This window comes from Xenopus laevis, chromosome 5L (genome assembly GCF_017654675.1).
Source record: "Xenopus laevis strain J_2021 chromosome 5L, Xenopus_laevis_v10.1, whole genome shotgun sequence".
Lineage (NCBI taxonomy): Eukaryota > Metazoa > Chordata > Amphibia > Anura > Pipidae > Xenopus > Xenopus laevis.
The window spans coordinates 134,276,507-134,293,151 of NC_054379.1; positions in this window are offsets into that span (position 1 = coordinate 134,276,507).

The window sequence follows — 16,645 nt, forward strand, 5'->3', positions numbered from 1 at the left end:
AGGAATGGCAGATATCTCTTGGTAAAATCAAGACCGAGATGCAGAAGAAACTGGAGCACAGTGAGTTGGACTTATTGAAGGATAACATAGAAGAAAGCTTGATGGCCTTATCTCAAAAGCTGAAGGAAAGACCACCACCGGCCAAGCCTGATGTGGCTGCCGGGATCCGCAGACAACTGATTCCCATCACTAAATGTCTCTCCTGCAGCCATCCTGTGGAATTGAAGGTGCCTAAACCTCCTCAAGCATCAGTTCCACACTTTCCTGCTTTCAGCAAGGCTCAACCTCTGGCACCCATCACCGCCCAGGGAGTCCAGACTGTCCATCACAAAGGAAGGCACGTCACAAATTTGTCTTAAGCTATCCAAAACCATCAATATTTATGTTTAGTATGAAAATAAAATGTCACTTTACACTCGATAAGTTGTGTTTGTTTTGATTGTGCTGTTTAAGTGTAAATTATTTTGTGTAACTTACGTTGAGCCTAACATGCAGTGGCGTAACTATAGAAGAAGCGGGCTCTGCGGCCGCGGGGAGGGGAAGAAGGAGGCCAAGACTGTGAGGTCAGCTTACTCCATAGTTCGTGGAGGAGTATGGAACAGGGGAAGAAGGGGGCTCAGACTGTGAGGTCAGCTGCCTCCATAGGAAAAAGATATGTTTTTCAAAGCTTTGAAAAACCTTGATGAGAAGAAAGCAGACAAGGATGTTGTAGAGGAGCAGTTGCACACCAAAGCAGATAAATGCTCCCTAGAACAGACAGTGAGCCGCACACAGTTTGATAGTGCTTATAGGAACCTGACTAATGCTATCAAGGGCTTGCTGGGCAAGGTGACAGTACAAGAACAGGAATGGCAGATATCTCTTGGTAAAATCAAGACCGAGATGCAGAAGAAAGTGGAGCATAGTGAGTTGGACTTATTGAAGAATAACATAGAAGAAAGCTTGATAGCCTTATCTCAAGGGCTCAAGGAGAGACCGCCACCGGCCGAGCCTGATGTGGCTGCCGGCATCTGCAGACAATTGATTCCCATCACTAAATGTCTCTCCTGCAGTCATCCTGTGGAATTGAAGGTGAATAAACCTCCTCAAGCATCAGTTTCACACTTTCCTTCTTTCAGCAAGGCTCAACCTCTGGCACCCCTCATCGCCCAGGGTGTCCAGACTGTCCATCACAAAGGAAGGCACATCACAAATTTGTCTTAAGCCTTCCAAAACCATCAAGATTTATGTTTAGTATGAAAATAAAATGTCACTTTACACTTGATAAGTTGTGTTTGTTTCTATTGTGCTGTTTAAGTGTAAATTATTTTGTGTAACTTACGTTGAGCCTAACATGCAGTGGCATAACTATAGAAGAAGCGGACTCTTTAGCCACGGGGAGGGGAAGAAGGAGGCCAAGACTGTGAGGTCAGCTTCCTCCATAGTTCGTGGAGGAGTTTGGGGCAGGGGAAGAAGGGGGCCCAGACGGTGAGGTCAGCTTCCTCCATAGTTCTGAAGAATCGCTTACTCCCCAGTCCACCTCCCACCCTTGAATGGAGACTCAGGGGAGGGAGGTGAGGGAATGGACCAGTGGGGGGCAGGTTGGTGGCGGGGAATGGGGGGCGGTAGGGATTGCTGTTCACTGGGCCATTCCAAAGATTAATGTTTTGTGGTGGTGCCTTGCGCACACCTTATGCCCTTATATATTGACAGATGCCCTCGGTGACCTCTAAAAACCGTAGAGTCCCCTGTCTAACTCAGCCTTTAGCCTTATGACTTTACATGGCCACATATGCTCTCGTGACCTCTAATAACCTTTGAGTACCCTGTCTAACTCAGCCTTCAGTCTTATGTCCTTATATGGTCACAGGTGCCCTCTGTGACTTCTAGTGATGTCATTTCTGTCACATGACTCGCTGAAACCTAAGTGTCAAGGCTGAGAGAGATGCATGATCACTGTAGTGTTGTACTTGATCGAGTCGACACCACAGCTTGCACCTGAAGGTGATTTTATTATTTGCAATTATTATTGCAGATTTTTTGTTTTTGAACTTTTGGCAATTATTATTGCAGATTTTTTTGTTTTTGAACTTTTGGCAATTATTATTGCAGATTTTTTGTTTTTTAACATTTGGTAAAAACTTTCCCTTGACATCTGGATAAAATATTTCCCTTTTACCAGGGTGAAAAAAAGAAAAAGCCAATGGCTTCATCAGTCAGCTTTTCTGACTTGGCCAATCTGGCAGTTGGCAGCCCAGAGACCGGGGCATTAAATTGCAATGCCTTGCATGCTCTGCTCCATGGTGTTATAAGGCATTTGAACATCCAGGATGTGAAAGCCCTGGGAGATGAGACGATGCATCTTAAAGATGAAGGTCTGGCCATTAAAGGAGGTCACATTTTTCCCACCAGTCCCATCCTTGACATGTGGGAAGTCATAAAAATAAAGAAGATGGCTGAAGCTAACAGAGATGGTTTATCCACAGCCATGGAATTAATACAAAACATGGTCAATATGCTGAAGAGCGTCCAAACCAAACAACTGGACATAGAGAGCCGTCTAAACAATCTTTCAGATGAGTTTGAGAGAAAAAAAGTGGAAGAGGAACACCAGCTGAGTGTCCTGAAGGCAGACATACTGGACATGTCAGTTAAACTGAAAAAAATGAGAAAGAAGCAAGAGCGAGATCAAGCCGCTACTGAGCAAAGAGTGGCCGATAACACCTTGCGCTTACAGGACCAGTTGAAAATGCTCTGTGAGCTTGAGCAGAACAAGGATGGGGAGAAGCTTAAACAAATACAAAAGAAAATAGAACAGCTGGAGGAAGAATGTACAAAGCTCAAAAACACCACAAATTCCTTGATCCATAACCATGAGAAGTCAGTGGTGGAAAATGATATGTTTTTCAAAGCTTTGAAAAACCTTGATGAGAAGAAAGCAGACAAGGATGTTGTAGAGGAGCACTTGCATACCAAAGCAGATAAATGCTCCCTAGAACAGACAGTGAGCCTCACAAAGTTTGATAGTGCTTACAAGAACCTGTCTAATGCCATCAAGGGCTTGCTGGGCAAGGTGACAGTACAAGAACAGGAATGGCAGATATCTCTTGGTAAAATCAAGACCGAGATGCAGAAGAAACTGGAGCACAGTGAGTTGGACTTATTGAAGGATAACATAGAAGAAAGCTTGATGGCCTTATCTCAAAAGCTGAAGGAAAGACCACCACCGGCCAAGCCTGATGTGGCTGCCGGGATCCGCAGACAACTGATTCCCATCACTAAATGTCTCTCCTGCAGCCATCCTGTGGAATTGAAGGTGCCTAAACCTCCTCAAGCATCAGTTCCACACTTTCCTGCTTTCAGCAAGGCTCAACCTCTGGCACCCATCACCGCCCAGGGAGTCCAGACTGTCCATCACAAAGGAAGGCACGTCACAAATTTGTCTTAAGCTATCCAAAACCATCAATATTTATGTTTAGTATGAAAATAAAATGTCACTTTACACTCGATAAGTTGTGTTTGTTTTGATTGTGCTGTTTAAGTGTAAATTATTTTGTGTAACTTACGTTGAGCCTAACATGCAGTGGCGTAACTATAGAAGAAGCGGGCTCTGCGGCCGCGGGGAGGGGAAGAAGGAGGCCAAGACTGTGAGGTCAGCTTACTCCATAGTTCGTGGAGGAGTATGGAACAGGGGAAGAAGGGGGCTCAGACTGTGAGGTCAGCTGCCTCCATAGGAAAAAGATATGTTTTTCAAAGCTTTGAAAAACCTTGATGAGAAGAAAGCAGACAAGGATGTTGTAGAGGAGCAGTTGCACACCAAAGCAGATAAATGCTCCCTAGAACAGACAGTGAGCCGCACACAGTTTGATAGTGCTTATAGGAACCTGACTAATGCTATCAAGGGCTTGCTGGGCAAGGTGACAGTACAAGAACAGGAATGGCAGATATCTCTTGGTAAAATCAAGACCGAGATGCAGAAGAAAGTGGAGCATAGTGAGTTGGACTTATTGAAGAATAACATAGAAGAAAGCTTGATAGCCTTATCTCAAGGGCTCAAGGAGAGACCGCCACCGGCCGAGCCTGATGTGGCTGCCGGCATCTGCAGACAATTGATTCCCATCACTAAATGTCTCTCCTGCAGTCATCCTGTGGAATTGAAGGTGAATAAACCTCCTCAAGCATCAGTTTCACACTTTCCTTCTTTCAGCAAGGCTCAACCTCTGGCACCCCTCATCGCCCAGGGTGTCCAGACTGTCCATCACAAAGGAAGGCACATCACAAATTTGTCTTAAGCCTTCCAAAACCATCAAGATTTATGTTTAGTATGAAAATAAAATGTCACTTTACACTTGATAAGTTGTGTTTGTTTCTATTGTGCTGTTTAAGTGTAAATTATTTTGTGTAACTTACGTTGAGCCTAACATGCAGTGGCATAACTATAGAAGAAGCGGACTCTTTAGCCACGGGGAGGGGAAGAAGGAGGCCAAGACTGTGAGGTCAGCTTCCTCCATAGTTCGTGGAGGAGTTTGGGGCAGGGGAAGAAGGGGGCCCAGACGGTGAGGTCAGCTTCCTCCATAGTTCTGAAGAATCGCTTACTCCCCAGTCCACCTCCCACCCTTGAATGGAGACTCAGGGGAGGGAGGTGAGGGAATGGACCAGTGGGGGGCAGGTTGGTGGCGGGGAATGGGGGGCGGTAGGGATTGCTGTTCACTGGGCCATTCCAAAGATTAATGTTTTGTGGTGGTGCCTTGCGCACACCTTATGCCCTTATATATTGACAGATGCCCTCGGTGACCTCTAAAAACCGTAGAGTCCCCTGTCTAACTCAGCCTTTAGCCTTATGACTTTACATGGCCACATATGCTCTCGTGACCTCTAATAACCTTTGAGTACCCTGTCTAACTCAGCCTTCAGTCTTATGTCCTTATATGGTCACAGGTGCCCTCTGTGACTTCTAGTGATGTCATTTCTGTCACATGACTCGCTGAAACCTAAGTGTCAAGGCTGAGAGAGATGCATGATCACTGTAGTGTTGTACTTGATCGAGTCGACACCACAGCTTGCACCTGAAGGTGATTTTATTATTTGCAATTATTATTGCAGATTTTTTGTTTTTGAACTTTTGGCAATTATTATTGCAGATTTTTTTGTTTTTGAACTTTTGGCAATTATTATTGCAGATTTTTTGTTTTTTAACATTTGGTAAAAACTTTCCCTTGACATCTGGATAAAATATTTCCCTTTTACCAGGGTGAAAAAAAGAAAAAGCCAATGGCTTCATCAGTCAGCTTTTCTGACTTGGCCAATCTGGCAGTTGGCAGCCCAGAGACCGGGGCATTAAATTGCAATGCCTTGCATGCTCTGCTCCATGGTGTTATAAGGCATTTGAACATCCAGGATGTGAAAGCCCTGGGAGATGAGACGATGCATCTTAAAGATGAAGGTCTGGCCATTAAAGGAGGTCACATTTTTCCCACCAGTCCCATCCTTGACATGTGGGAAGTCATAAAAATAAAGAAGATGGCTGAAGCTAACAGAGATGGTTTATCCACAGCCATGGAATTAATACAAAACATGGTCAATATGCTGAAGAGCGTCCAAACCAAACAACTGGACATAGAGAGCCGTCTAAACAATCTTTCAGATGAGTTTGAGAGAAAAAAAGTGGAAGAGGAACACCAGCTGAGTGTCCTGAAGGCAGACATACTGGACATGTCAGTTAAACTGAAAAAAATGAGAAAGAAGCAAGAGCGAGATCAAGCCGCTACTGAGCAAAGAGTGGCCGATAACACCTTGCGCTTACAGGACCAGTTGAAAATGCTCTGTGAGCTTGAGCAGAACAAGGATGGGGAGAAGCTTAAACAAATACAAAAGAAAATAGAACAGCTGGAGGAAGAATGTACAAAGCTCAAAAACACCACAAATTCCTTGATCCATAACCATGAGAAGTCAGTGGTGGAAAATGATATGTTTTTCAAAGCTTTGAAAAACCTTGATGAGAAGAAAGCAGACAAGGATGTTGTAGAGGAGCACTTGCATACCAAAGCAGATAAATGCTCCCTAGAACAGACAGTGAGCCTCACAAAGTTTGATAGTGCTTACAAGAACCTGTCTAATGCCATCAAGGGCTTGCTGGGCAAGGTGACAGTACAAGAACAGGAATGGCAGATATCTCTTGGTAAAATCAAGACCGAGATGCAGAAGAAACTGGAGCACAGTGAGTTGGACTTATTGAAGGATAACATAGAAGAAAGCTTGATGGCCTTATCTCAAAAGCTGAAGGAAAGACCACCACCGGCCAAGCCTGATGTGGCTGCCGGGATCCGCAGACAACTGATTCCCATCACTAAATGTCTCTCCTGCAGCCATCCTGTGGAATTGAAGGTGCCTAAACCTCCTCAAGCATCAGTTCCACACTTTCCTGCTTTCAGCAAGGCTCAACCTCTGGCACCCATCACCGCCCAGGGAGTCCAGACTGTCCATCACAAAGGAAGGCACGTCACAAATTTGTCTTAAGCTATCCAAAACCATCAATATTTATGTTTAGTATGAAAATAAAATGTCACTTTACACTCGATAAGTTGTGTTTGTTTTGATTGTGCTGTTTAAGTGTAAATTATTTTGTGTAACTTACGTTGAGCCTAACATGCAGTGGCGTAACTATAGAAGAAGCGGGCTCTGCGGCCGCGGGGAGGGGAAGAAGGAGGCCAAGACTGTGAGGTCAGCTTACTCCATAGTTCGTGGAGGAGTATGGAACAGGGGAAGAAGGGGGCTCAGACTGTGAGGTCAGCTGCCTCCATAGGAAAAAGATATGTTTTTCAAAGCTTTGAAAAACCTTGATGAGAAGAAAGCAGACAAGGATGTTGTAGAGGAGCAGTTGCACACCAAAGCAGATAAATGCTCCCTAGAACAGACAGTGAGCCGCACACAGTTTGATAGTGCTTATAGGAACCTGACTAATGCTATCAAGGGCTTGCTGGGCAAGGTGACAGTACAAGAACAGGAATGGCAGATATCTCTTGGTAAAATCAAGACCGAGATGCAGAAGAAAGTGGAGCATAGTGAGTTGGACTTATTGAAGAATAACATAGAAGAAAGCTTGATAGCCTTATCTCAAGGGCTCAAGGAGAGACCGCCACCGGCCGAGCCTGATGTGGCTGCCGGCATCTGCAGACAATTGATTCCCATCACTAAATGTCTCTCCTGCAGTCATCCTGTGGAATTGAAGGTGAATAAACCTCCTCAAGCATCAGTTTCACACTTTCCTTCTTTCAGCAAGGCTCAACCTCTGGCACCCCTCATCGCCCAGGGTGTCCAGACTGTCCATCACAAAGGAAGGCACATCACAAATTTGTCTTAAGCCTTCCAAAACCATCAAGATTTATGTTTAGTATGAAAATAAAATGTCACTTTACACTTGATAAGTTGTGTTTGTTTCTATTGTGCTGTTTAAGTGTAAATTATTTTGTGTAACTTACGTTGAGCCTAACATGCAGTGGCATAACTATAGAAGAAGCGGACTCTTTAGCCACGGGGAGGGGAAGAAGGAGGCCAAGACTGTGAGGTCAGCTTCCTCCATAGTTCGTGGAGGAGTTTGGGGCAGGGGAAGAAGGGGGCCCAGACGGTGAGGTCAGCTTCCTCCATAGTTCTGAAGAATCGCTTACTCCCCAGTCCACCTCCCACCCTTGAATGGAGACTCAGGGGAGGGAGGTGAGGGAATGGACCAGTGGGGGGCAGGTTGGTGGCGGGGAATGGGGGGCGGTAGGGATTGCTGTTCACTGGGCCATTCCAAAGATTAATGTTTTGTGGTGGTGCCTTGCGCACACCTTATGCCCTTATATATTGACAGATGCCCTCGGTGACCTCTAAAAACCGTAGAGTCCCCTGTCTAACTCAGCCTTTAGCCTTATGACTTTACATGGCCACATATGCTCTCGTGACCTCTAATAACCTTTGAGTACCCTGTCTAACTCAGCCTTCAGTCTTATGTCCTTATATGGTCACAGGTGCCCTCTGTGACTTCTAGTGATGTCATTTCTGTCACATGACTCGCTGAAACCTAAGTGTCAAGGCTGAGAGAGATGCATGATCACTGTAGTGTTGTACTTGATCGAGTCGACACCACAGCTTGCACCTGAAGGTGATTTTATTATTTGCAATTATTATTGCAGATTTTTTGTTTTTGAACTTTTGGCAATTATTATTGCAGATTTTTTTGTTTTTGAACTTTTGGCAATTATTATTGCAGATTTTTTGTTTTTTAACATTTGGTAAAAACTTTCCCTTGACATCTGGATAAAATATTTCCCTTTTACCAGGGTGAAAAAAAGAAAAAGCCAATGGCTTCATCAGTCAGCTTTTCTGACTTGGCCAATCTGGCAGTTGGCAGCCCAGAGACCGGGGCATTAAATTGCAATGCCTTGCATGCTCTGCTCCATGGTGTTATAAGGCATTTGAACATCCAGGATGTGAAAGCCCTGGGAGATGAGACGATGCATCTTAAAGATGAAGGTCTGGCCATTAAAGGAGGTCACATTTTTCCCACCAGTCCCATCCTTGACATGTGGGAAGTCATAAAAATAAAGAAGATGGCTGAAGCTAACAGAGATGGTTTATCCACAGCCATGGAATTAATACAAAACATGGTCAATATGCTGAAGAGCGTCCAAACCAAACAACTGGACATAGAGAGCCGTCTAAACAATCTTTCAGATGAGTTTGAGAGAAAAAAAGTGGAAGAGGAACACCAGCTGAGTGTCCTGAAGGCAGACATACTGGACATGTCAGTTAAACTGAAAAAAATGAGAAAGAAGCAAGAGCGAGATCAAGCCGCTACTGAGCAAAGAGTGGCCGATAACACCTTGCGCTTACAGGACCAGTTGAAAATGCTCTGTGAGCTTGAGCAGAACAAGGATGGGGAGAAGCTTAAACAAATACAAAAGAAAATAGAACAGCTGGAGGAAGAATGTACAAAGCTCAAAAACACCACAAATTCCTTGATCCATAACCATGAGAAGTCAGTGGTGGAAAATGATATGTTTTTCAAAGCTTTGAAAAACCTTGATGAGAAGAAAGCAGACAAGGATGTTGTAGAGGAGCACTTGCATACCAAAGCAGATAAATGCTCCCTAGAACAGACAGTGAGCCTCACAAAGTTTGATAGTGCTTACAAGAACCTGTCTAATGCCATCAAGGGCTTGCTGGGCAAGGTGACAGTACAAGAACAGGAATGGCAGATATCTCTTGGTAAAATCAAGACCGAGATGCAGAAGAAACTGGAGCACAGTGAGTTGGACTTATTGAAGGATAACATAGAAGAAAGCTTGATGGCCTTATCTCAAAAGCTGAAGGAAAGACCACCACCGGCCAAGCCTGATGTGGCTGCCGGGATCCGCAGACAACTGATTCCCATCACTAAATGTCTCTCCTGCAGCCATCCTGTGGAATTGAAGGTGCCTAAACCTCCTCAAGCATCAGTTCCACACTTTCCTGCTTTCAGCAAGGCTCAACCTCTGGCACCCATCACCGCCCAGGGAGTCCAGACTGTCCATCACAAAGGAAGGCACGTCACAAATTTGTCTTAAGCTATCCAAAACCATCAATATTTATGTTTAGTATGAAAATAAAATGTCACTTTACACTCGATAAGTTGTGTTTGTTTTGATTGTGCTGTTTAAGTGTAAATTATTTTGTGTAACTTACGTTGAGCCTAACATGCAGTGGCGTAACTATAGAAGAAGCGGGCTCTGCGGCCGCGGGGAGGGGAAGAAGGAGGCCAAGACTGTGAGGTCAGCTTACTCCATAGTTCGTGGAGGAGTATGGAACAGGGGAAGAAGGGGGCTCAGACTGTGAGGTCAGCTGCCTCCATAGGAAAAAGATATGTTTTTCAAAGCTTTGAAAAACCTTGATGAGAAGAAAGCAGACAAGGATGTTGTAGAGGAGCAGTTGCACACCAAAGCAGATAAATGCTCCCTAGAACAGACAGTGAGCCGCACACAGTTTGATAGTGCTTATAGGAACCTGACTAATGCTATCAAGGGCTTGCTGGGCAAGGTGACAGTACAAGAACAGGAATGGCAGATATCTCTTGGTAAAATCAAGACCGAGATGCAGAAGAAAGTGGAGCATAGTGAGTTGGACTTATTGAAGAATAACATAGAAGAAAGCTTGATAGCCTTATCTCAAGGGCTCAAGGAGAGACCGCCACCGGCCGAGCCTGATGTGGCTGCCGGCATCTGCAGACAATTGATTCCCATCACTAAATGTCTCTCCTGCAGTCATCCTGTGGAATTGAAGGTGAATAAACCTCCTCAAGCATCAGTTTCACACTTTCCTTCTTTCAGCAAGGCTCAACCTCTGGCACCCCTCATCGCCCAGGGTGTCCAGACTGTCCATCACAAAGGAAGGCACATCACAAATTTGTCTTAAGCCTTCCAAAACCATCAAGATTTATGTTTAGTATGAAAATAAAATGTCACTTTACACTTGATAAGTTGTGTTTGTTTCTATTGTGCTGTTTAAGTGTAAATTATTTTGTGTAACTTACGTTGAGCCTAACATGCAGTGGCATAACTATAGAAGAAGCGGACTCTTTAGCCACGGGGAGGGGAAGAAGGAGGCCAAGACTGTGAGGTCAGCTTCCTCCATAGTTCGTGGAGGAGTTTGGGGCAGGGGAAGAAGGGGGCCCAGACGGTGAGGTCAGCTTCCTCCATAGTTCTGAAGAATCGCTTACTCCCCAGTCCACCTCCCACCCTTGAATGGAGACTCAGGGGAGGGAGGTGAGGGAATGGACCAGTGGGGGGCAGGTTGGTGGCGGGGAATGGGGGGCGGTAGGGATTGCTGTTCACTGGGCCATTCCAAAGATTAATGTTTTGTGGTGGTGCCTTGCGCACACCTTATGCCCTTATATATTGACAGATGCCCTCGGTGACCTCTAAAAACCGTAGAGTCCCCTGTCTAACTCAGCCTTTAGCCTTATGACTTTACATGGCCACATATGCTCTCGTGACCTCTAATAACCTTTGAGTACCCTGTCTAACTCAGCCTTCAGTCTTATGTCCTTATATGGTCACAGGTGCCCTCTGTGACTTCTAGTGATGTCATTTCTGTCACATGACTCGCTGAAACCTAAGTGTCAAGGCTGAGAGAGATGCATGATCACTGTAGTGTTGTACTTGATCGAGTCGACACCACAGCTTGCACCTGAAGGTGATTTTATTATTTGCAATTATTATTGCAGATTTTTTGTTTTTGAACTTTTGGCAATTATTATTGCAGATTTTTTTGTTTTTGAACTTTTGGCAATTATTATTGCAGATTTTTTGTTTTTTAACATTTGGTAAAAACTTTCCCTTGACATCTGGATAAAATATTTCCCTTTTACCAGGGTGAAAAAAAGAAAAAGCCAATGGCTTCATCAGTCAGCTTTTCTGACTTGGCCAATCTGGCAGTTGGCAGCCCAGAGACCGGGGCATTAAATTGCAATGCCTTGCATGCTCTGCTCCATGGTGTTATAAGGCATTTGAACATCCAGGATGTGAAAGCCCTGGGAGATGAGACGATGCATCTTAAAGATGAAGGTCTGGCCATTAAAGGAGGTCACATTTTTCCCACCAGTCCCATCCTTGACATGTGGGAAGTCATAAAAATAAAGAAGATGGCTGAAGCTAACAGAGATGGTTTATCCACAGCCATGGAATTAATACAAAACATGGTCAATATGCTGAAGAGCGTCCAAACCAAACAACTGGACATAGAGAGCCGTCTAAACAATCTTTCAGATGAGTTTGAGAGAAAAAAAGTGGAAGAGGAACACCAGCTGAGTGTCCTGAAGGCAGACATACTGGACATGTCAGTTAAACTGAAAAAAATGAGAAAGAAGCAAGAGCGAGATCAAGCCGCTACTGAGCAAAGAGTGGCCGATAACACCTTGCGCTTACAGGACCAGTTGAAAATGCTCTGTGAGCTTGAGCAGAACAAGGATGGGGAGAAGCTTAAACAAATACAAAAGAAAATAGAACAGCTGGAGGAAGAATGTACAAAGCTCAAAAACACCACAAATTCCTTGATCCATAACCATGAGAAGTCAGTGGTGGAAAATGATATGTTTTTCAAAGCTTTGAAAAACCTTGATGAGAAGAAAGCAGACAAGGATGTTGTAGAGGAGCACTTGCATACCAAAGCAGATAAATGCTCCCTAGAACAGACAGTGAGCCTCACAAAGTTTGATAGTGCTTACAAGAACCTGTCTAATGCCATCAAGGGCTTGCTGGGCAAGGTGACAGTACAAGAACAGGAATGGCAGATATCTCTTGGTAAAATCAAGACCGAGATGCAGAAGAAACTGGAGCACAGTGAGTTGGACTTATTGAAGGATAACATAGAAGAAAGCTTGATGGCCTTATCTCAAAAGCTGAAGGAAAGACCACCACCGGCCAAGCCTGATGTGGCTGCCGGGATCCGCAGACAACTGATTCCCATCACTAAATGTCTCTCCTGCAGCCATCCTGTGGAATTGAAGGTGCCTAAACCTCCTCAAGCATCAGTTCCACACTTTCCTGCTTTCAGCAAGGCTCAACCTCTGGCACCCATCACCGCCCAGGGAGTCCAGACTGTCCATCACAAAGGAAGGCACGTCACAAATTTGTCTTAAGCTATCCAAAACCATCAATATTTATGTTTAGTATGAAAATAAAATGTCACTTTACACTCGATAAGTTGTGTTTGTTTTGATTGTGCTGTTTAAGTGTAAATTATTTTGTGTAACTTACGTTGAGCCTAACATGCAGTGGCGTAACTATAGAAGAAGCGGACTCTGCGGCCGCGGGGAGGGGAAGAAGGAGGCCAAGACTGTGAGGTCAGCTTACTCCATAGTTCGTGGAGGAGTATGGAACAGGGGAAGAAGGGGGCTCAGACTGTGAGGTCAGCTGCCTCCATAGGAAAAAGATATGTTTTTCAAAGCTTTGAAAAACCTTGATGAGAAGAAAGCAGACAAGGATGTTGTAGAGGAGCAGTTGCACACCAAAGCAGATAAATGCTCCCTAGAACAGACAGTGAGCCGCACACAGTTTGATAGTGCTTATAGGAACCTGACTAATGCTATCAAGGGCTTGCTGGGCAAGGTGACAGTACAAGAACAGGAATGGCAGATATCTCTTGGTAAAATCAAGACCGAGATGCAGAAGAAAGTGGAGCATAGTGAGTTGGACTTATTGAAGAATAACATAGAAGAAAGCTTGATAGCCTTATCTCAAGGGCTCAAGGAGAGACCGCCACCGGCCGAGCCTGATGTGGCTGCCGGCATCTGCAGACAATTGATTCCCATCACTAAATGTCTCTCCTGCAGTCATCCTGTGGAATTGAAGGTGAATAAACCTCCTCAAGCATCAGTTTCACACTTTCCTTCTTTCAGCAAGGCTCAACCTCTGGCACCCCTCATCGCCCAGGGTGTCCAGACTGTCCATCACAAAGGAAGGCACATCACAAATTTGTCTTAAGCCTTCCAAAACCATCAAGATTTATGTTTAGTATGAAAATAAAATGTCACTTTACACTTGATAAGTTGTGTTTGTTTCTATTGTGCTGTTTAAGTGTAAATTATTTTGTGTAACTTACGTTGAGCCTAACATGCAGTGGCATAACTATAGAAGAAGCGGACTCTTTAGCCACGGGGAGGGGAAGAAGGAGGCCAAGACTGTGAGGTCAGCTTCCTCCATAGTTCGTGGAGGAGTTTGGGGCAGGGGAAGAAGGGGGCCCAGACGGTGAGGTCAGCTTCCTCCATAGTTCTGAAGAATCGCTTACTCCCCAGTCCACCTCCCACCCTTGAATGGAGACTCAGGGGAGGGAGGTGAGGGAATGGACCAGTGGGGGGCAGGTTGGTGGCGGGGAATGGGGGGCGGTAGGGATTGCTGTTCACTGGGCCATTCCAAAGATTAATGTTTTGTGGTGGTGCCTTGCGCACACCTTATGCCCTTATATATTGACAGATGCCCTCGGTGACCTCTAAAAACCGTAGAGTCCCCTGTCTAACTCAGCCTTTAGCCTTATGACTTTACATGGCCACATATGCTCTCGTGACCTCTAATAACCTTTGAGTACCCTGTCTAACTCAGCCTTCAGTCTTATGTCCTTATATGGTCACAGGTGCCCTCTGTGACTTCTAGTGATGTCATTTCTGTCACATGACTCGCTGAAACCTAAGTGTCAAGGCTGAGAGAGATGCATGATCACTGTAGTGTTGTACTTGATCGAGTCGACACCACAGCTTGCACCTGAAGGTGATTTTATTATTTGCAATTATTATTGCAGATTTTTTGTTTTTGAACTTTTGGCAATTATTATTGCAGATTTTTTTGTTTTTGAACTTTTGGCAATTATTATTGCAGATTTTTTGTTTTTTAACATTTGGTAAAAACTTTCCCTTGACATCTGGATAAAATATTTCCCTTTTACCAGGGTGAAAAAAAGAAAAAGCCAATGGCTTCATCAGTCAGCTTTTCTGACTTGGCCAATCTGGCAGTTGGCAGCCCAGAGACCGGGGCATTAAATTGCAATGCCTTGCATGCTCTGCTCCATGGTGTTATAAGGCATTTGAACATCCAGGATGTGAAAGCCCTGGGAGATGAGACGATGCATCTTAAAGATGAAGGTCTGGCCATTAAAGGAGGTCACATTTTTCCCACCAGTCCCATCCTTGACATGTGGGAAGTCATAAAAATAAAGAAGATGGCTGAAGCTAACAGAGATGGTTTATCCACAGCCATGGAATTAATACAAAACATGGTCAATATGCTGAAGAGCGTCCAAACCAAACAACTGGACATAGAGAGCCGTCTAAACAATCTTTCAGATGAGTTTGAGAGAAAAAAAGTGGAAGAGGAACACCAGCTGAGTGTCCTGAAGGCAGACATACTGGACATGTCAGTTAAACTGAAAAAAATGAGAAAGAAGCAAGAGCGAGATCAAGCCGCTACTGAGCAAAGAGTGGCCGATAACACCTTGCGCTTACAGGACCAGTTGAAAATGCTCTGTGAGCTTGAGCAGAACAAGGATGGGGAGAAGCTTAAACAAATACAAAAGAAAATAGAACAGCTGGAGGAAGAATGTACAAAGCTCAAAAACACCACAAATTCCTTGATCCATAACCATGAGAAGTCAGTGGTGGAAAATGATATGTTTTTCAAAGCTTTGAAAAACCTTGATGAGAAGAAAGCAGACAAGGATGTTGTAGAGGAGCACTTGCATACCAAAGCAGATAAATGCTCCCTAGAACAGACAGTGAGCCTCACAAAGTTTGATAGTGCTTACAAGAACCTGTCTAATGCCATCAAGGGCTTGCTGGGCAAGGTGACAGTACAAGAACAGGAATGGCAGATATCTCTTGGTAAAATCAAGACCGAGATGCAGAAGAAACTGGAGCACAGTGAGTTGGACTTATTGAAGGATAACATAGAAGAAAGCTTGATGGCCTTATCTCAAAAGCTGAAGGAAAGACCACCACCGGCCAAGCCTGATGTGGCTGCCGGGATCCGCAGACAACTGATTCCCATCACTAAATGTCTCTCCTGCAGCCATCCTGTGGAATTGAAGGTGCCTAAACCTCCTCAAGCATCAGTTCCACACTTTCCTGCTTTCAGCAAGGCTCAACCTCTGGCACCCATCACCGCCCAGGGAGTCCAGACTGTCCATCACAAAGGAAGGCACGTCACAAATTTGTCTTAAGCTATCCAAAACCATCAATATTTATGTTTAGTATGAAAATAAAATGTCACTTTACACTCGATAAGTTGTGTTTGTTTTGATTGTGCTGTTTAAGTGTAAATTATTTTGTGTAACTTACGTTGAGCCTAACATGCAGTGGCGTAACTATAGAAGAAGCGGACTCTGCGGCCGCGGGGAGGGGAAGAAGGAGGCCAAGACTGTGAGGTCAGCTTACTCCATAGTTCGTGGAGGAGTATGGAACAGGGGAAGAAGGGGGCTCAGACTGTGAGGTCAGCTGCCTCCATAGGAAAAAGATATGTTTTTCAAAGCTTTGAAAAACCTTGATGAGAAGAAAGCAGACAAGGATGTTGTAGAGGAGCAGTTGCACACCAAAGCAGATAAATGCTCCCTAGAACAGACAGTGAGCCGCACACAGTTTGATAGTGCTTATAGGAACCTGACTAATGCTATCAAGGGCTTGCTGGGCAAGGTGACAGTACAAGAACAGGAATGGCAGATATCTCTTGGTAAAATCAAGACCGAGATGCAGAAGAAAGTGGAGCATAGTGAGTTGGACTTATTGAAGAATAACATAGAAGAAAGCTTGATAGCCTTATCTCAAGGGCTCAAGGAGAGACCGCCACCGGCCGAGCCTGATGTGGCTGCCGGCATCTGCAGACAATTGATTCCCATCACTAAATGTCTCTCCTGCAGTCATCCTGTGGAATTGAAGGTGAATAAACCTCCTCAAGCATCAGTTTCACACTTTCCTTCTTTCAGCAAGGCTCAACCTCTGGCACCCCTCATCGCCCAGGGTGTCCAGACTGTCCATCACAAAGGAAGGCACATCACAAATTTGTCTTAAGCCTTCCAAAACCATCAAGATTTATGTTTAGTATGAAAATAAAATGTCACTTTACACTTGATAAGTTGTGTTTGTTTCTATTGTGCTGTTTAAGTGTAAATT